The following is a 21,410-nucleotide window of genomic DNA, read 5'->3' as shown; positions in this document are numbered from 1 at the left end:
AAGCAAGTTATTTACAAAGCAAGCTTCTTGATAGAGGAGGCGTTAACAGTTCATAAAGTGAAGAATAAGCAGCCCCTGCCATGAAAGATAATATGGCAAATCCAGTCACCATTAAGTAGGAATCAACCATAGCCAACGTGTATCAGACAATGATGACTCAGAATGATACTTCTTAGAATATCCAGCATCCATGCATATTCAGACTGAAAAGTCCTTCTGATATTTTCAGCTGATGACCAGATTGGATTAGGCACACTGACTTGATTTGCTGTATAGTCAATGCTGTCATTAAGATGACCCCCCAAGAAACTAGACATTGATAAATTCATGAATTATTTAAAGTTACAAACTCTATGTGGCAGATATTCTAGGCCCAAAGAACATAAAAGTAATGAAAATGAAGAGCATTACATATTCCTAGGGGCTTAAATGTCTGCATACTTCTGAAAGCTTGACTTGACTCTGATAAATAAAGGACGATATTGAGCATGGTGAATCCATTGAAGCAGATCCCCCATGGTAATCGACATTTCCACCATGCTGATCACTAGTCTTCCCTTGTAGGTGGTGGAATGACCAAAAGTTCTGGATCTCTCTATAGCACAGTATGTCAGTTTGACAATGTTTAAAATTTAAGAAGTTTCAGCTTCCTCACATATGGAAACAGGCTGATATGCCCCTCCCATACCCCTCAGATAAATAGGCTCCTCATAGGGAACTGAACCTTAGAAAAGGAAGCAACTCACCCAAGAAACACACTGAGTGGAGCCTGGGGGCATGTCTCAGGGAGAAGTAGAGTCAAAAAGTCAGATATTCTATCCAAACTAACTAGAAAAGGAGGAGAAAACCCCAGTATATGCAAATATCAGATAGTGGGGCCTCGTGACAGATGAGTTCTACTATTTGTGCGAAAATTAAGCAAGCCATCAGAGGAAGTTTGGGAATCTCCTTCCATAAATATTTAGGAATTTTTAACACAGTATTTATTTGGAGACAAGAAAATGGGATTAGTCCTTTCTGTTTGGTTATTATTAAACTTCTGCTCCCAAATATCTTTCCGTGAGACAACAATTTTTAAATCTTATTGGAAAAATGAAAAAGTCCAAAGTGGTCAAGTAAAAACTTCTTAATTGAGAGAAAACAGGAAGAAAAGAAAATGCTTTGACACATACTGAAAATCTTGGCTGCAAACAACAAAGTCTCTATCATGTTTCCTTGGAAAAAATGGGAGGTTTACCAGGAAAATGTGTCTGGACGGGAAGTAGACGTGGGACCCTCCAGGAAGAGGAGCATCTCTGTCTGCTGGGCCACGCTGACTTGTCCTCTTCTCTCTCCTGACCAGTTTGACTTCATTGGAGCTTCTGCTCCCTCATAACTAGCTTGCACATGGCTTCATGGCCTCCCAGGCCCTTCTCTAAACAAGACCTTTCAGTTCCATCTTCCTCATACTAACTAGCACATTCGTGCTGCACTTTAAATTCTTGAGAGACTGAATCTGATTGGCCCAGTTCACCTGTTGGTGCCAATGATAAAGGTTACATTATAGGCCATTGTCTGGCCAGTGCAATGGTTGCCCTTAGGTCAGATTCCCGCCACTGGTCCAATTCCTTGGAGCAAACGAGGGGAGGGGGGGTAAGAGGATGTGGTCAGGGCATTTCTCAACAGAAAGGGCTGGTCATGAGCACGCTCTGATTGCTGTCTCTGTTAAAATGTAGTGGTAACTGGCTCTTCTTCAAGACTAGCGAAAGTGCTCTTAAACTGCAGCTTGAGGGCGTGTTTTATTATTTTATCTATTCAGTCATTTATTCATTCCAGTCTATCTCCTATCATAAAAGGTTTGAGGTGACTTACAAAATCTATATACAAGTATCAAATAGTTGAGAAATGTAGGCAAATTCTTATTTTCCTAGGAATAAGACAATTAAAAGCCGGGGCAAAATTATCACTGCAGAGTACATAACGTTCAAAGTTGGAAAATTGCTAAAGATGGGCCTTGAGGACTTCCCTGGTGGCGCAGTGGTTAAGAATCCGCCTGCCAATGCAGGCGACATGGGTTCGAGCCCTGGTCCGGGAAGATCCCACGTGCCGCGGAGCAACTAAGCCCGTGTGCCACAACTACTGAGCCCGTGTGCCACAACTACTGAAGCCCGCGCACTCTAGGGCCCGCAACAAGAGAAGCCACCACAATGAGAAGCCTGCACAGCGCAACGAAGAGCAGCCCCCCTCGCCACAACTAGAGAAAGCCCGCGCGCAGCAACAAAGACCCAATGCAGCCAAAAATAAATAAATCAATAAATTTATTAAAAAAAAAAAAAAAAAAGATGGGCCTTGAATTTGTTTCGAAACCTGAGACCTGCCAAACTTAATAGCAAGTGGCTAAATACAAGGGAAAAGTCCTGGCAGAAAGTGTCATCTGTGTTCTAACAGGTTACTAGCCAAGCCGCCTGTGGAAGCCTGTCCCTCCAAAGAGACAAATTCTCTTCTTTTTTTGATAACTTACTCACCACCTCAGTGGGGAAGGAGACGCTACATTATGTCTCAAGGCTTCTTCTGGTCCTCATTTCATGACAATGGTTGTGATTTCACTGAGGAAGCAAGAAAACAAATAATTAAGAAGGCAAGATTTTACGTAGATAAAACCAACCTCTAACACAACTTCATTCCACTAAAGCCTTAGGCCCCAGCCCCCAGCAAAATTGGAGACATAGTTTGAAAGCTGAAAAGGCAGATCATAAAATCCTCATTTCTTTTTTATTGTGCATTGTAAGGCAAGAAATACACAGGAAGCCTGGCTCGGTGATTTTTCTGCTCTCCGCTTTTTTTGCCTGTAGCATTTCTGACATCCTCAGATCTTCTGAAGCTCCTTATTTACTTTATTTTTCTTCTTTTGATTATAGAATAGCAAAAAGTCCTAGAAAGCTTGGTCCTGGTGCATGACGATGGAAGAGCTCTTTCCTGGAGTACCAGGTCCGCCATGCTGGATGAGACGCACTGTGGGAGCTCTGGAAAGCAAAATGGGATGTTCCCTCTCAGACTGGAACTGGGAATCATTCTATTTAAAAGGACAGCTGTCATTTAATATTCACTGAGCAGCCACCATATTCTAAGTGCCATATGAAGCATACACGTACCTGACGTTTGAAAAGAGGAGACTAATTTTTTATGGAAACCAGTTACAACTGATACTTGATTTTGGAAAGGGGTAGAAGGAATTCTTGGTGCTTCACTTTTTGCTGAGAAAAATGCCACATAGATTGCCAAGATGGTGATCCTGAAAAACCATTTGCAATATTCAATTAACAATAATTAAGGCACTCAGTGGGAAGCTCCTTAGTGACTTGCTTAATAGCAAAAATTGGTACTTGGAATTCCCGGTGGATGAGAGAAAAGATAATAAGTACCCCAAATATAAAGACAATCGAAATGAAACCAATAATGACCAAATTATATTACGCAAATAGACACACAAGTTGAATTAGGAATATCTAAGTTTTTGACGAGAAATATTAAAAAGTGATATAACATTTTAGCCATTAATTGATCATCTAATCTAGTTTAGTTCTGTGAAGGGAGCTGGTTTATAAAGCTTCAAGTTTTACATATGTTGATAAGGGACCACAGTCTATTATAACAACCTCATATTTCTAGGAGCTAGTAAAGTCTAATTTTCTGTTAATACAGTTAATAATGAACTATAATTGATTCTATTACCAATAGTCTTAAAAAGACAGTTAGCTAGTCATTTAGTCCATCTTTTCATGATCACATACTCCCAAAATAGTAAAGCTAATTTAATTTACTATATTCAACTTTAATAATTTTAAACTATTCTCCACCAACTAATTTTCTATGGTATTAAACAGATTCTTCGTTTTTTTCTCCTTTATAGTTTTTTCTCACATACTCTCTTACTATAACTCACTTCTCCATCAATTTCCCCTCCTTCATATATTTGAAATTGTACAATCAATTCCAATAATCCTCCAATATCCAATTAAGGTGTAAGTCAAGGGTTGCCTGTACATGCTTGAATGCAGTAAATCTAAAGCATAGGAGACTTGTTAGATTTCACTAATCCAATCTCCCCATTCATATGTGTATATTTAGGTCTAAAAACCTAACGCAGTCTGATCTCTGGCAAGGAAACAACAATCAGTGCATTCATCATTAATCATGCAAGCATTGTAAAAGTTCTCTTTCAAATCCTCTGCTCTACTCCTTTGTATGTCCAAACCTCTGTTAAGCTCAGTAAAATCTTTGCTTTTTAAAACTTTATAAGTATGTTTGAACAAAACCCTCATATTTATTATCAGAGAGCTAAGTCAGTCAATCCTTCCATATGAAAACAACTCTAAGGAAGTCATAAATCTTGTCTATCATGCAGATGTAAACATATATATTTGTGTATACATATATAAACATATGTGTATATATATAAAATATTTTTCAAAAACTTGATCATACTTTTCTTAATATGTTGTAAATATATTTTTATTCCAATTAATAGATATAAATCTTACCAGTTTAATGACTGTGTAATAGTATGGATATAGTTTACTTCATTTGATTATTCCTCTATTGTTCAACATTTAGGATCTTCCATTTTACTTGTACATACATCCTTATATACTTATTTCATTGTTTTCTTGGGATGAATTTCTTCAGGTCAAATGTTTAAGCCTTCAAATATATATTGACAATTTGTCCTCCAGAAAGGTAGTTTCATCTTGCATTGCCATGGGCAGTGTATGAACATGTCAAATCCCCAACATCCTGGACAACTCTGATTTTTCCTTATCTGATAGATGAAAAGAGGTGTCTGGCTGCCATTTTTACTCTTTGGCTACTAGTAAGGAAGAAAATGCTTTCGTATGCTAAATAGTCATTTCTTCTTTTGTAAATTCCCAAATCATGTTCTTTGTCCACTTCTACATAGTAAGAATACTGCCCCATTGTTAGTTACATCTACAGTCTTGCAAATGCTTTTCCCAGTCTGTATTTGTCTTTTAAATTTGTTAACAGTATTTTTTTTCTATTTTTGCATGCTTGTTTTTAAAAAATAAATACTCTTAGAAGCAGTTTTTAACAAATAAAAAATAAATAAATCCATTTGGGAGACATAGAAATTTTGTCAGCTTTTAAAAAGTTTTAAAATGGCTGTAATTTTCAGTATGGACCTTGGAATTTGGAAGCTCTCTTGCAGTTCTTTCATTCATTGAGTGTCTCTGTGTGAAAAGCACTAAGCTAGCCATTGTGGGGGGGCGGGCGGGGTACTAGGATGTTTACACCTGATCTCTGTCCTCAGATCTAGACAAAGGAACAAACAGAACAACAACTACACATGGTTGAATATGAGTGAACATAAGAGGATAGGATAGTATTACAGTTGCTTTGGAATTCAGAATTTGAAAAAATTGGTTGTTCAGTGGAACTTGTGGGAAGATGTGTGGTTGTTAGTGAGCCAGTGGTTTGCTTCAGTGGCACGACTGGTTTAAACTTGGGGATTAGACAAATGTGCCACCCTCAATTACATCCTGTGTCGCCTTTAGGGTATATATCTATTCTGATCCAGTAATGAACTCTCATTTGGAGCAGAGTACAGACTTGATCCTACTAATCCTGGCCATCAGGATATTTTCTGTACTCAAATAAAAGCAAGGACCTGATCTAACACACTCTACTAGGAAGAATGTCTGCTGACCTCTAACACTTCCATCAAAATCATAGTTTGCCAAGGTGTAAGCTGACCGCATCCTTTAGAGGCATGTGGATCAGCCAGCTGGCAAGGCTTGGCCACCACTCTCCCCAGGCAATCAGCCAACAACCCAGCACTCCCAGCAAGCTTCATTCCCACTGCAACATTTGTTTAATTTTATTTTTTGAGGCATTCTGTTAATTGGGACCTTTTGCAAAGTCTTTCAGGCGCTTTGAAGTGCTCATTCTCCCATCAATTTCTGGTGAAAATTTATAGTCCTGTCACACGTGTCTTCAGCAAGAAATCTGTACAAAGACTGAAGTTGATTTTTTTTTCTTTACCTAACTCAGTGTAGCAGAAATGAGGCAGAGGAACCGTCAGTCATTTCTAAGGATGACAATTTTCACTGCTTGACAATCCTAAACTTAAAATTCCAGCTATTTGATGATATGCCTGTGTATGGCCCATCCCCCAGATCCAATGATAAGTGTCGAACAGCAGGTTTAGGGCCCTTTGCTTAGGCATGATAATTTAGGGAAATAGTTAGCTCATCAAAATTGGCTGGGTGCCCTGTTTTCATATTATCCAGACAGAAGAAGTCACTGAACCACAATTTTGCTGCTTAGAAATAGGCACCAAAAGGGAGGGAGTGCGGGAACTATGAATAGTTAGCCAGTTACCATATTTTTTTTTTTTTTTTAATTTATTTATTTATTTTTGGCTGTGTTAGGTCTTTGTTTCTGTGCGAGGGCTTTCTCTAGTTGTGGCAAGCGGGGGCCACTCTTCATCGCGGTGCGCGGCCCTCTCACTGTCACGGCCTCTCTTGTTGCGGAGCACAGGCTCCAGACGCGCAGGCTCAGTAGTTGTGGCTCACGGGCCTAGTTGCTCCGCGGCATGTGGGATCTTCCCATACCAGGGCTCGAACCCGTGTCCCCTGCATTGGCAGGCAGATTCTCAACCACTGCGCCACCAGGGAAGCCCCAGTTACCATATTCAATCATGAAGTGTACTTTACACTCAAGGATAAACTGATACATGTTAAATTATGCTTGAAGAAATGTCTGGAAGAGCACTCAGGAGATCTGCTGGCTTAAATCTGGCCTTCCCCAGCCAGGTGACCTTTAGCCAGACCCAGGACTCTTTGAACCAGAGGTTCTTCACATGTGAAAGAGAGTCCAAATAGATGACTTCTAAGTTCCAGAGCTTCATGTTTTGAGAACTTGATTGAAAAGCCACATTAGGGGCTTCCCTGGTGGCGCAGTGGTTGAGAATCTGCCTGCTAATGCAGGGGACGCGGGTTCGAGCCCTGGTCTGGGAAGATCCCACATGCCACGGAGCAACTAGGCCCGTGAGCCACAACTACTGAGCCTGCGCGTCTGGAGCCTGTGCTCCGCAACAAGAGAGGCCACGATAGTGAGAGGCCCGCGCACTGCGATGAAGAGTGGCCCCCGCTTGCCGCAACTAGAGAAAGCCCTAGCACAGAAACGAAGACCCAACATAGCAATCAATCAATCAATAAATAAATCTTTAAAAAAAAAAAAAAAAGAAAAGCCACATTAATCATTTCTATGTTCAGGTACATTCTACTTTTATAAAGTCACTTTTTAAAACTGTAAACTCATAATTCATTAAGTAATTACTCTCTTAAGTCTACATAGGTGATTCAGCAGAGTATACCCTCTGTCTCATCTTAAGAAGTTCGCATGCTCAAAATGGGTACCTGAAGTCAGAGTAGAAATCCCCACCAGATAAGATCACAGAGGCCCAGAGTACTGTGGGGATTTGAAACCCAGATGTGACCCTTTCCAGCTCTTCTGTTCTGAGACTGACTCCATGATATTTGTTTGGAGATTGCAAGCAGGGTTTCATGGAACAATTGGCATTTAATGAGAACCTTGAATGAACAGTGAGATTTCCAAAGAGAAAGATGAAATGGAGGAAATTCTAGGCAGAGAGAACAGAATAAACACAGATGCAGACCCAAGAAATTTCGGACAATATTTAAAGAATTCCTGAACTCAAACACCTAGAGACAACAAATCCAATTTGTTTGCAATCCAGGTTAAGGTATTAATTTATCTTTTCAACAAATATTGATTGAACACCCATGCTTGGTGTGGTAGGACAGCTAAAGATGTCTCTGGAAGTTCAAATATAGGGTTAAACTAGGTTTCTAAATAATAAAAGAAATATATGCATATTTTGCACAAAATATGGAAGACAGAGGGGGACAAAGAGCTAAAGTAAAAATCACCCACCTTATTTAAGTTTATAGACTTTGAAGGTAATATCTCACCTAGTACACAGAATCAAACATATGAATTTGGATGAATACAGAAGCAATCACTGATTAGCTCAAAGCAACATTTAAATTGATCTTTTCAGTGAAAAGGCATTAGAAAAAGCAATCTAAAGAACACCTGTTTAGACGCACAAGAATCAACAATTACGTTCTTCAGGGAATGAGGAGTTTTCAGCTGCCTTCACTCCAAGGAGAGGCAATAGAGCTTAGCATTTTATTACCATGATCCAGAACATTTAAGGGGGCCAGAGGAAAATATTCACACCCACCTCTTAATCTTGAAGAGGAGGCAAGTGCCTTAAGGCACTCACTTAATTAGCATGGGCTGGGGCTGAGGGAGGGGACACCCTAGGATTCTTCACTTGACAATTTCCCTTTAAGAAATATGGGCTCTAGACTTTAGAGTAAAAGAAAAACTAACTTCAGTCTCAACCATGTGACCTGAGAAGACCTAGACAGTGAATCTGATTGGTGCGGAGGTGGAAGAGGCAGAATTGATGCCTCCACATGGCCTCTAGTCTAGAATGGCTGGCGCTTCCGCCAGGAGTCAGTTTGAAGCCACTAAAGCTGGCGCCACACAGCTCCAGGGAATGGGAACGTCATTCACAGAGCCTGTGATGGGAATGTCAAGTGGGAAAGCTTGGCTTCACTCCTGCTGCCCCCTCCTCAGATGGCTTCCTAATAATATTCAATAGTAATAACAAAAATAGCTAGCATCTGCTGAGTGCTTACTATGTGCCAGATGCCATGCACTTGATGTGCAAAATCCCATTGATTCCCATGAGCAGGTAATATTAATATCACAATTTTGTAGATAGTAGAGTGAGCATACAGTAAATTTATTATCCCACCTGGGGCACTTCTGAGAGAGAAAAGAGGTGCTATTACTAACGACACTGGGACAATAGGTGTAAAGCAAGACTGACTCAAGTGAACCAGAGAATGTGGTCACCCTACAGATAAGGGGGCTTGGGTGCAGAATCAGGATCAAGGGTACTTTGTAATGTCAGTCTCAAAATGTTTCTATGGAACAGTTTTCATCTTTGTGCCAGGCCTTCCTGAGCTTTAAATATTTTTATCTATCAAATGGACTTAATGAAACAACTTCATACAGTTATATAAGGATGTAATCAGAGCAAAGCACCTACACTGTGTGTAGGAGCTCAAAGTGCTAGTCACTTAATCAACCTCAGTTACCTTCTCCAAACTCCCTCTAGAATGCAGGCCTCTTTGGGACCTCAGGCAAGCCCCTTCACTTCTCTGGCCCTCAGTTGCCTCGTTCATACAAGAATGGGGGTGGATTAAGGGCAAAACATTCCTGTTAACTTTGACCTTCTTTCTCCTCTGGTTCCTCTGGAGTTCATCTTTGTTCACTCACAGCAGCAGGAGGAATGCTCCTCTCCTCTGCTTTTAGTTCAGAGAAGGGCTTCCTTTTGTTTATGCCTACTTTCATTCTCTGGTGCTTTCTCTAGGAGGTTGAAAATCGTGGCTGAGGGAAGACTTCCTCTCCCCCATTCTCTTCTTTCCATTGCTTTGCTTGTGCTGGAACTCCTTATGTAGATTGCCCCTCAATTTGGGACAGAAATGCCAGGAAGCAGCTGATGAGCTGGACAAGGAATCCCATTTGGATCTGGTCAGGTGGAAGTGTTTCCTCTGCAATGTGTCACCTTGTCCTTTCTTGGGACCACCAAATGTCTGTACTGGGAAAGATATGTCACAAATTGCATTCAGAGGTCACACAGTTACGCTAATGCAAGGGCCATTTTTCCTAAGAATAAATGTTGGAATTGAATTGAGAAGTAAACACCTTAATGAATCAAAGGCCGTGGGAGGCGGGAAAAGTACACGGGGCCTGTGGTGTGAGATGGTTCCTTGTGCAAATCCTCAAGACAGTGCGGCCTCCAGCACAGGCAAGGACACTCGGGTGTGCCTTCTTCTTTCCTTTCTCCCTCTCCCTCCCTCCCTCCCTCCTTCCTTATTTCAAAGATGTTAGTTGAGCACCTCCATGTTATATTCAGGAACGATGATGCTAGGCTCTGAGGGTTGGAATAAATGAAAAACAGACATGGTCTCTGCCTTCACAGAGCTTCCACTGTAGCAGTGAGAGAGATGTAATCTAATCACCACACGAAAGCGTGTCAGATTAGGCCTCTGAGAAGTGCCATGGAGGAGAAATACAGGGTTCCATGGAGAGGTTTGACCTAGTTAGAGAGGCTGGGCAAGGTCTCCCTGAGGAAGTGACGAGGGTCCAGCCGAGACGGGAAGGATGAGTTGGCATTCCGGGCAGAGGAAGTAGCTTGTGTAAAAGCCCTGAGGTGAGAGGAAGCTCAGAGGGTTTGAAGAACCGAAAGAAGGTCAGAGTGTCTGGAGCCCTGAGAACAAGGGGAGAGGGTGCAGGATGGGACTGGAGAAGGAGATGGGGCCCAGACCACGCCTGGCCCCGGAAGCCCCTGTAAGCACTCAGGCTTTTCCTCAAAGCCACAGAGAACTTGTGCAAGTGTTCTCAGCAGGAAGGTGAAGGATCAGAGTTTATTTGAAAATGATCACTCCAGGAAAATGGATTCAAAGGTGGCAAGAAAGGAAGCGAGGAAATAATAAGGAGTAATGGTAGTTAATGTTTATGGAAACATGAAACCATGGACCAAGTATTGTTCTAGGAACTTTATACACATTATCTCTTCTAATCCTCATACAGACCTAGAAGCTATCATCCCCTCTTTTCACAGAAGAGGAGGTTGAGACACAGAGCAACTGGACCAACGGTGGTTGGCAAGTGCTGAAACCAGGCTGTGACCCAGGAAGTCCATCTGTTGAGTCCACTGTTTGATCACTACAGCACAGAGGCTCCTTCCTGCTCACAGGCCAGGTGGAAGACGGAGCAGGGGTTGCACCAGGCTAGTGTCTGTGGACAGACCCTGGAGCTATTAAGTGGTAAGAATTGACAAGATTCAGGCCAGAATTTGGGGGGCTGGAGGGAGTCCCAGTTCTGTGTGGGTAAGAAGGTGAGAGGGGATGCAGCTATGGGTCTAGAGACCCTGTGAGGGGCCAGGCTTGAGGTGGAGAGCATGATTTGGTTGAGGGTACTTCTTTACAGCTCTGGATCTAAGGAAAGAAAACAGCTTTGATACTTCACTGTGAGCATTCATTATGTTTTCTTGCTTTCTCTTCCTCTTACTGGGAATTCCATGAGATCTGCTAAGAACTAACGACTTTAGGTCTCTTCTTTTAAAAACTAGACAGATGCCATTTCTCTTCCTGCTTTATTTATTTATTCGACTTGATGTTTAATTCTTTTAGTTTCTAAAAATTTTGCTTTCACTCTGACTGCACTCCTAGAAATTCTGTCTGAAGATTACTTGGATTCACATGCTTGTTGATTTTATCCCCTGCTTCTCAGAATTAGAGAAAAATAGCCATGTTTTCTAGCTTCCAAACACTTTCTTCTGCTAACAACTGACATTCTTAATTCTGACACTGGTCAGAGTGTCCCTGAGCCTTGGAATGTATATATCACTTTATTTCAAAAATGCACTTCAGGTATCTACATGTTAAAATTTCTTAGACAATACAAACCGTACTTGTCTATAGCTGCCACTAAAGTACATTTTATTTTAATTAATTAATTTATTTATCTTTGGCCACGTTGGGTCTTCGTTGCTGAGCACGGGCTTTCTCTAGTTGCGGCGAGCAGGGGTTACTGTTTGTTGCCGTGCACAGGCTTCTCATTGCGGTTGCTTCTCTTGTTGCAGAGCACGGGCTTTAGGTGCACGGGCTTCAGTAGTTGTGGCACGCAGGCTCAGTAGTTGTGGCACACGGGCTCAGTAGTTGTGGGTCGCGGGCTCTAGAGCACAGGCTCAGTAGCTGTGGCGCATGGGCTTAGTGGCTCCACGGCATGAGGGATCTTCCTGGACCAGGGATAGAACCCGTGTCTCCTGCACTGGCAGGCGGATTCTTAACCACTGCACCACCAGGGAAGTCCCTAAAGTACATTTTAAAATACACAGTTACTTTAGTCTTGTCTCCAAGATAATTTTTGGACAATTTCCTAAAGAACAATCTTTTCACAGATTTCTGGTTCAAACCACTAGACTACAAAGGCCAATTTGGCAAAGTTGTTCTCTCTCTCTCTCTATCTCTCTCTCACGCACACACACACACACAGTTCTAAAAAGGAAGATGAAGTCATGTACTACTGCAAAATTTCTATAAATTCTAAAATATATCACCAGAGGGACAGTTCTAACAAATTAGTCAGAATTGTAATTTTAACTCTGTAGGGTACTTCTGGCTAAGCTATTTGCCCCTGATGATTCCACAAAAGCAGCCAGACTCCATTTACGCTTCTTCGTTAAAATGCATTGTGAGATGAGCGTTGATGGTGCCTTCATTAATTCGTGCAATGATCCTTTGGCACGTACTATGTGCCAAAGACTGCGGCAGGGGGCAGAGTGATGTTCTAGGAGGGCATAAAGTCCATCTTAAATTTCAATCTTGGGCTTCCCTGGTGGCACAGTGGTTAAGAATCCGCCTGCCAATGCAGGGCACACGGGTTTGAGCCCTGGTCTGGGAAGATCCCACATGCCGCGGAGCAACTGGGCCCGTGAGCCACAACTACTGAGCCTGCGCGCTAGAGCCCGTGAGCCACAACTGCTGAAGCCGGCGTCCCTAGAGCCCGTGCTCCGCAACAAGAGAAGCCACCACAATGAGAAGCCCGCACAATGAAGAGTAGCCCCTGCTTGCTGCAACTAGAGAAAGCAAAGACCCAACGCAGCCAAAAATAAATAAAAATAAAATAAATTTATAAAAAAAAAAAATTTCAATCTTGTGGAGGAATCAGAACTAAAGAAACAATTACATTACAGAGTTTCTGGAAGAAGAAAGCTTTAAGCTGAGACCTGAAGGATGAGTAGAAGTTATCAAGGAGACGAGAAGAAGAAAAGAGACCTCCAGTTAGAGGGAACCACATATTCAAAAGACTCAGAGTGAGCAAGAACAGGGTATGCAAAAACTGCAATAAGTTCAGTAGGGCTGGATCTGAGAATGCAGGGGGATGGTTGGTGAATGAGGCATAGTGAATGGTCATGAAAAGTCTTGTAACCATGTTAAGGAATTCGGAATTTATCCTGAGGGTAGAGGTTGCCCATTAAAAGGGTTACAGCAGGGAGTGTGGAGAATTGATTGAGGAGAAGCTGTTGTAATGACACAGAGAAAACCATGGCCTGAACTAGGACAGTAGCAGAGGGGGCAGATTCATAGGGTAACTGGCAGGTTGGCTATGGGAAATCAGGGCAGGGGGAAGGTGACAGGATGACTCTCAGGTTTTGGGTTTGGCCAACCAGATGGATGACAGAGCTGTCCACTGAGAGAGAGAACACTGGAGGGGAGACAGGTCTCAGCATGCTGAGGTTGAGGTACCTGTGGGACACCCAAAGTAGAGGACCAGTATATAGTTAGTTCTTTAGTTAGTTAGTTAATTAGTTGAGGGGTCTAGACTAAAGATATAGACATGGTAACTGAAGCTAGCTGAAGGAATAGATGAGCGTGCTCAAGAAGAGCTGTAGGTGCCCAAGAAGAGATGTCCAGTGATTTTAGCAACATGGCGGTCATCTGATTTTGAAGCAGCAAGTTCAGGGGGGTGGTGAAGGCAGAAGCCAGGTTACAGAGTGAGCACGGGGAAAGGAACAGTGTAGACAACTCTCTCAAGAAGTTTAACCATAGAAGGGAAAAGAGAAGCAGGGGTGGCTGCTTGGCAGTGGTTTAAGATTTAGGGGACTCTGGTGAATTTAAACATCAATGATAAAAACTTGGGAGGGAGAGAGGGGCTGAGGGTTCAGCAAAAAGAGGCTTGGTCTTGGGGAAGGCTGGGGAGGACATCCAGGGACTGGGAAAGGAATAGAAAATGTGAAGGAGTTTGAAGATGTTCTCACTGAGCATTTTATTTCTGTTACTGGAGGGCAAGATAATCAGTTAAGCATGAGAGGGAAGTTTGCAGGATTAAAAGGGTAGAAGAGAATGGAGGTTTTCTTTTAAAAAAATAAAAATGAGTATTTTTTTTAAACATCTTTATTGAAGTATAATTGCTTTACAATGGTGTGTTAGTTTCTGCTTTATAACAAAGTGAATCAGTTATACATATACATATGTTCCCATATCTCTTCCCTCTTGCATCTCCCTCCCTCCCACCCTCCCTATCCCACACCTCTAGGTGGTCACAAAGCACCGAGCTGATCTCCCTGTGCTATGTGGCTGCTTCCCACTAGCTATCTATTTTACATTTGGTAGTGTATATATGTCCATGACACTCTCTCACCCTGTCACATCTCACCCCTCCCCCTCCCCATATCCTCAAGTCCATTCTCTAGTAGGTCTGTGTCTTTATTCCCATCTTGCCATTAGGTTCTTCATGACCTTTTTTTTTTTTCCCTTAGATTCCATATATATGTGTTAGCATACTGTATTTGTTTTTCTCTTTCTGACTTACTTCACTCTGTATGACAGACTCTAACTCCATCCACCTCATTACAAATACCTCCATTTCATTTCTTTTTATGGCTGAGTAATATTCCATTGTATATATGTGCCACATTTTCTTTATCCATTCATCTGATGATGGACACTTAGGTTGCTTCCATGTCCTGGCTATTGTAAATAGAGCTGCAATGAACATTTTGGTACATGACTCTTTTTGAATTATGGTTTTCTCAGGGTATATGCCCAGTAGTGGAATTGCTGGGTCGTATGGTAGTTCTATTTTTAGTTTTTTAAGGAACCTCCATACTGTTCTCCATGGTGGCTGTATCAATTTACATTCCCACCAACAGTGCAAGAGTGTTCCCTTTTCTCCACACCCTCTCCAGCATTTATTGTTTCTAGATTTTTTGATGATGGCCATTCTGACCGGTGTGAGATGATACCTCATTGTAGTTTTGATTTGCATTTCTCTAATGATTAATGATGTTGAGCATTCTCTCATGTGTCTGTTGGCAATCTGTATATCTTCTTTGGAGAAATGTCTATTTAGGTCTTCTGCCCATTTTTGGATTGGGTTGTTTGTTTTTTTGTTATTGAGCTGCATGAGCTGCTTGTAAATCTTGGAGATTAATCCTTTGTCAGTTGCTTCATTTGCAAATATTTTCTCCCATTCTGAGGGTTGTCTTTTCGTCTTGTTTATGGTTTCCTTTGCTGTGCAAAAGCTTTTCAGTTTCATTAGGTCCCATTTGTTTATTTGTGTTTTTATTTCCATTTCTCTAGGAGCTGGGTAAAAAAGGATCTTGCTGTGATTTATGTCATAGAGTGTTCTGCCTATGTTTTCCTCTAAGAGAAAATGAGTATTTTTTAAATTAAAAAAGAAACACACGCCCTGATTTTGAAAAAGCCAAGAGTATACAGTGAAATGTAAGTCTGTGCTGTACCCCAGCAGCCCAGCCCTCCAGCCCTTCTTTCTGGCGGCAACCCCAGGGACCTGTCTCTTGAACCTCCTTCCAGAGATAGTCCATGCCCTGTTCTGAGCCACATTTTTTCACTTAACATTTTATCTTGAAGATGGTTCCACATCAGCACAAAAAAATCCACCCCATTATGAAATATACTTTCTTTAACCAGTTCTTGTACATACTTCTTGGCTCACGGTAGGAAACGTGTGTAGGGACAGAATTGCCCTCTAAAGATTTACGGGTCAACTTGAGTGGCCATGAGGTGCCCAGATTAAACATCATGTCTGGCTGTCTGTGAGCGTGTTTCCGGATGAGGTGAGCATTTGAATCTGTGGACTCAGTAAAGTAGATCATGTTCCCCAATGCGGGTGGGCCTCATCTAATCCACTGAAGGCCGGAATAGAACAGGAGAAAGGAAGAATTCATCCATTTTTTTCTTGCCTTATTGCCTGACTTGAGATATCTCATCTCATATTCTTCTGCTCTGGGACTGAGATTTACACCATCAGCTCCCTTGGTTTCCAGGCCTTCAGACTCGTACTGAATTACACCACTGGCTTTCCTGGGCCTCCAGCTTGCACACAGCAGATCGTGGAACTGCTCAGTCTCCATAATCACATGAGCCAATTCCTCAGAATAAATCTCTTTCTATATATCTGTGTACATCCCGTTGGTTCTGTCTCTCTGGAGAATCTTAATACAATATCCTTGCCTATTTTTCTATTGGGTTGTTGGTCTTTTTCCTACCGATTTTTAAGAATGGAGAAGGTTTGCAGTAGTCTCCATGGAAGAGAAGCAAGGGCCAAAGCGGGCTGGTGTCCGGGGCAGCCTCCAGGCTCCTCCCTCTCTGCAGCAGAGCTAAGTACAGAGCTCTGCAGGCACTCCTTGAATTGAATAGGTTTTCACTGAACTGCCTGTTTGCAGCCCTGGCCTGTGATTTCTTTCTCCAGAAGGATTACAATTCCCTGAGGCTATTGCTGACCAACAGGCCTGCGGTCGGAGAAGGAAGGAAGGAAGGCCCCCATTCTGTGAGTTCCATTGTCGGCCTGTGAGCGGGTGGGGGAGAAGTTGCTCAAATCCCTGAGTCGGCCTGGGAAGGGACTTGGGGGCCTCCTTGCTGGGCTTGGTGTTTACTCTGGGCACCAGTTTCCCGTACTTGATCCAAAGGGTGTGTCCTTCCAGGCCTGGAGTGAGCCAACCATGCCAGCCCCGGTAGATGCCAGTCTCCCGGACGCAGCTCTTGATGCCCCCGCCCCCAGCTGGCTGCCCTCACACACAGACTGTCACCTCGGCTGCCAGCCACCCTCCTTGATCACACACACAGTCCTAGGCCCAAGGGCCTGAGGGCAGGGGGCTGAGAAGGCTGAGGATGAAGGGTGAGGCTGATGCTTCCCTGTCCTCTGCAGGTAGCCGGCTCCCTCCGCCCTTTTGCATTTCCCAGCGCCCCACAGACAGGTTCAAGGCCTGAAAGGTGTGAGAGGCCACTCTAACTCCTAAACTCCTCAGTGCGAAGCCCAGAAAGCACCTTTTCCCAGAGCAGAGCTTACAGCTTCCTGCTACCCGTGAAAACTCCAAGTGGTGTGAATTGTTTTGTAAACTCTCTTATCACACATACGAATCATACAGTTAAAAATCATACAGTTAAAATGACCTAAGTAATGAAAGGATAGAAACACATTTTAATCCTTTGTTAGCATATGTGATGTGCCTGGTGCTGTGCTAAAAGGCTTTACATACATTTGGCCCTTACAACAACCCTGTAAGGTAGTGAGCATTGTTATCCCCATTTTACAGATGACAAAAGTGAGGCTTAGGGCGGTTAAGTAACGTTCCCTAAATCACAGGATTGGTAAATGGCAAGGCAGGCATTTGAACTTAGCTCTAAATGTGGGAAATGTGTAAACACAGCCTTAGACCGCGGTGTGCACCCCTGTTCATCCCCCATCAACACAGCTGTAGCCAGGGAGGCCCTTACTGACTGGTATTTCATGTTTCTCAATGCTCTGTAGATTCCGCTTTTCCTAAAAAAGAGGCCTGCCTAGGAATTCTGCCCCAGGATACTTAAACCCATCACAGGTTTTCAAAAACAGACGACCTTATTAAACAGGAACTTTATACCAGAGTCTAGTTGGGCTTCTCTGTCTAGTGACCAGATGAAGGTCTTGCCGGGGGTGGATGATTGCTTAAACTACTGAAATAGTTATGAAAAGCGGCATTCATGTTACAACTCCCAATATTCAAATGCATGGGGCAGTCTAGCATTTTTCAACTTTCATAACCATTGCTTTTAGACTCCACTTCTTTAATTAAAAATAATTTCTTGGAAACCGTAAACAAAATGAAAAGACAACCTAAGGATTGGGGGAAAATATTTGCAAATGATGCAACCGACAAGGGCTTAATTTCCAAAAGATACAAACAGCTCATACAATTCAATATAGGAAAAACCAAACAACCCAATCAAAAAATGGGCAGAAGGCCTAAACAGATATTTCTCCAAAGAAGACATACAGATGGCCCACAGGCACATGAAAAGGTGTTCATCATCGCTAATTATTAGAGAAATGCAAATCAGAACTACAATGAGATACGCCCTCACACTGGTCAGAATGACCATCATTAAAAAGTCTACAAATAATAAATGCTGGAGAGAGTGTGGAAAAAAGGGAACCCTCTTACACTGTTGGTGGGAATGTAAATTAGCGTAACCACTATGGAAAACAGTATGGAAGTTCCTCAAAAAACTAAAAATAGAGTTGCCATATGATCCAGCAATCCCACTCCTGGGCATATACCTAGACAAAACTATAATTTGAAAAGACACATGCACCTCTATGTTCATAGCAGCACTATTTACAATACCCAAGACATGTAAGCAAACTAAATGTCCATCGACAGGTGAATGAATAAAGAAGATGTGGTGCATATATGTATATATATATTATATATATATATATATATTATATATATATTATATATATTATATATATATATTATATATATTATATATATAATATATATTATATATATATATACAATGAAATATTAGTCATAAAAAAGAATGAAATAATGCCATTTGCAGCAACATAGATGGACCTAGAGATTATCATACTAAGTGACGTAAGTCAGAAAGAGAAAGACAAATACCATATGATATCACTTACATGTGGAATATAAAATATGACACAAGTGAATATATCTATGAAACAGAAACAGACTCACAGACATAGAGAACAGACTTGTGGTTGCCAAGGGAGAAGGAAGAGGGAAGGATTGGGAGTTTCAGATTAGCAGATGCAAATTATTATATATAGGATGGATAAACAACAGTGTCCTACTGTATAACACAGGGAACTATATTCAATATCCTGTGATAAACTGAAATGGAAAAGAACATGAAAAAGAATATATATGTATAACTGAATCACTTCTCTGTAGAGCAGAAATGAACACAACATTGTAAGTCAACTATACTTCAATAAAATTTAAAAAATAATAATTTCTTGTATTCACTTCCTATCCGACCCCTTCTCTTGTGAGTGGAGGTTTAAGCTCAGAATCCTAGCATCGGTGGAGCTTTGACTTTGAGTTAACAGGGGCTGGGATACAGACCCATAACTAGAATCCTGAGAGGTAGTTTGTTTTCTTTTTCAACCCTCTTGATGGCCAAAGGTGCTAAACATGTAGCTATGTAACAGCTGAAAAGGAAATCGAACACAAAGAAGAAAATGACACAGCCCTAACCCACAATTTAAAAGGCAAACATTCAAAACACGTGGACTGAGGAAGTCTTTGTTTTTTTTTGTTTTTTTTTTAACCTTTTACTTCATAAAAGTTTCTAATGAAAGGCCTCATGGAAAAATTTTTAAAGTTTTAACTTTTACTGTTTAGGTCGATGCTGATCAGAAAGTACTACCTTTCCTTACAACACACAGTATTACCAGGGACATTGATATAGAACCACACAGCAATGAGTACATGTTCCTCTGGGTAAAAACTACTGCAGTCCGTTAAAGGTCTGCAATTTTGTAAAATGGTTCCAATATCTGCTTCCCCTTTGTCTCTAGAACCCAAAATTTAGAGAATTCTTTCAAAATTTCTCAAGCTGCAAGTAGTGCATGGCGTCTCAAATGCGAAAGATGCCAAAAGAGTACTTTGATTTTCAGTGCTCTCTAACCAGTGAGTTCCTAGTTCGTTATAGTATCTTCAGGGTTAGGAGGAAATGAAGTTTTTTTCCACTGGCAGGGGAGGGGACCCAATCATAATTTTTAGTTCCTAATAAAGAAAAGTGCAGCCAATTTAAATGGCCCCAAATAAATTATTGTTGAAACTAGCATTTTAAAAAATTGGTATGTTTGGAGTCTAAAGGATTGGTACTAATTTATGAATAGCAAGTCAGAGAGCAAGCTGAAATAGGCCTGACTTTCCAGGTTGGCCTCGAGGGGCACAGCATGGCCACTCCTGTCGGCCCCTCTGAGCAAGACAACAGAGATGGCCCACAGGAGGTTTCTACGTTTTGAGGAATATACTTCCTAAAGTCCTGGATTCTTTTTATGTTTTGTTTTTTCTCTTAAGAGGGGTAGGTGTATAGGGGCAAACTAGGAAACGGATGGGGAGAAAGGAAAATGCATTCCCAAGTTAGAGAAAATTTGTGGCACAATATCCCAATGGATGTGAACTGAATTTCATTGGCAACTGCCTCCACAGTCAGAGCAACTAAACAAGGTGACTTCAAGGGGAAAGTTCCAGTTTCTGCAGTGCTGAGATTAGAGATCAATGGCAACTCCCTTGAAGGCCTGGGAGCTGCTCCCTCTGTTCTCTTTCCTCCTCCACCCTCCCCACCCCTATTCCTTCCCACTCTTAGACTATCCAGTACTGTGATGTTAAGAAAGCCACGTCTAAAGAACTATTCTCCCTAAGAAGGGCATTACATTGTTAGAGAGGAGCCAACAGGGTCTTTGGAGACAGGCCCAGGTATGAATCCTGGCTCTCCCCCATACAGGCTGTGTGTTACAGTCAGGATACTTAACCTCTCTGAGCTTTAGGGTGCACATCTGTGAAATAAGGACAACAGAACTTACCGTGTGTATTTTTGAGGGGACTGTGAAGAAGTACATAAATGAAAGCCTTTGGAGTCAAACTGCCCAGATTCTCATGTTTCCCTGACTACTTTCCAGCTGTGTGACCTCTTGTAAGTAACTAACTTATATATGCCTTAAATATGAGTTTCCTCATTGTAAAAACAATAACACCCACCTTGTAAGTTCTTTTAAAGTTTCAATGAGATTGTTGGTACACCCTTTGCAAATATCTGGCACACAGTAAATGCTGGATAAATGCTAGCTGTCATTAAATAACATGTGTAGAGTGCCTAGGACTTAGCTGAGAAGGTATGTTCTATAAGCAGTTGCATCTACTAGTTTGAAAGCTGTAACTGGTTATATTTTGATAAATCTTCAACTATTCAAGCTAAATGCACACGGTCATATATCTATAATTTTTCAGAGTTTTACTGAAGTATAACGTGTAGAGTGCAGACATCTTAAGTATAAATTTAATTATATTTAACCCTGTTTTAGGTGATTTAAAAAGCTAGAAGCTTTCTCTGCTGAATCTGACAAGTAGAAGAAAAGAGATTAATTTGTCTGATTAAGACAGGTTTATTCTGAGAGAGAAAAAAATGCAATATTCAATATACACAATTTTTTACCAGCAAATAGCATACATTTTATTCATATAATTACCCACTGTCTTCGCTCATATCCCAAAGATTTCTTGGATTCACTAGAACATTTGCAGTTGTTGCTGATCAGAGGCAATATTTTCATAAAAGTGCCTGTGAGTTTGACCTCTGTAGCACCCCTGATTTAGAATCTTAAATTTTTTTCTTTAATTGATTACATCTTGCAGGAAGTGCAACAGATTCTCTTGAAAGAGCTTAACAGATGTTTTGCATCTGAGTGAAGCGTAAACACCAACA

The 21,410-nt window shown here is 41.5% G+C and overlaps 1 long non-coding RNA gene across 1 annotated transcript in view; it reads right to left on the bottom strand.

Moving 5' to 3' along the window:
• The window catches only part of LOC132362260 (uncharacterized), a 151,913-nt gene that overhangs the window by 30,736 nt on the left and 99,767 nt on the right, over positions 1-21,410 (bottom strand). Inside the window, exon 3 of the long non-coding RNA XR_009502320.1 lies at positions 2,505-2,585. This is a non-coding gene — a long non-coding RNA (uncharacterized LOC132362260). The remainder of the gene's footprint in view (positions 1-2,504; positions 2,586-21,410) is intronic.

This window comes from Balaenoptera ricei, chromosome 3 (genome assembly GCF_028023285.1).
Source record: "Balaenoptera ricei isolate mBalRic1 chromosome 3, mBalRic1.hap2, whole genome shotgun sequence".
Lineage (NCBI taxonomy): Eukaryota > Metazoa > Chordata > Mammalia > Artiodactyla > Balaenopteridae > Balaenoptera > Balaenoptera ricei.
Note: the sequence above shows the minus strand (reverse complement) of the source record. Positions and strands in the feature narration are given on the sequence as shown.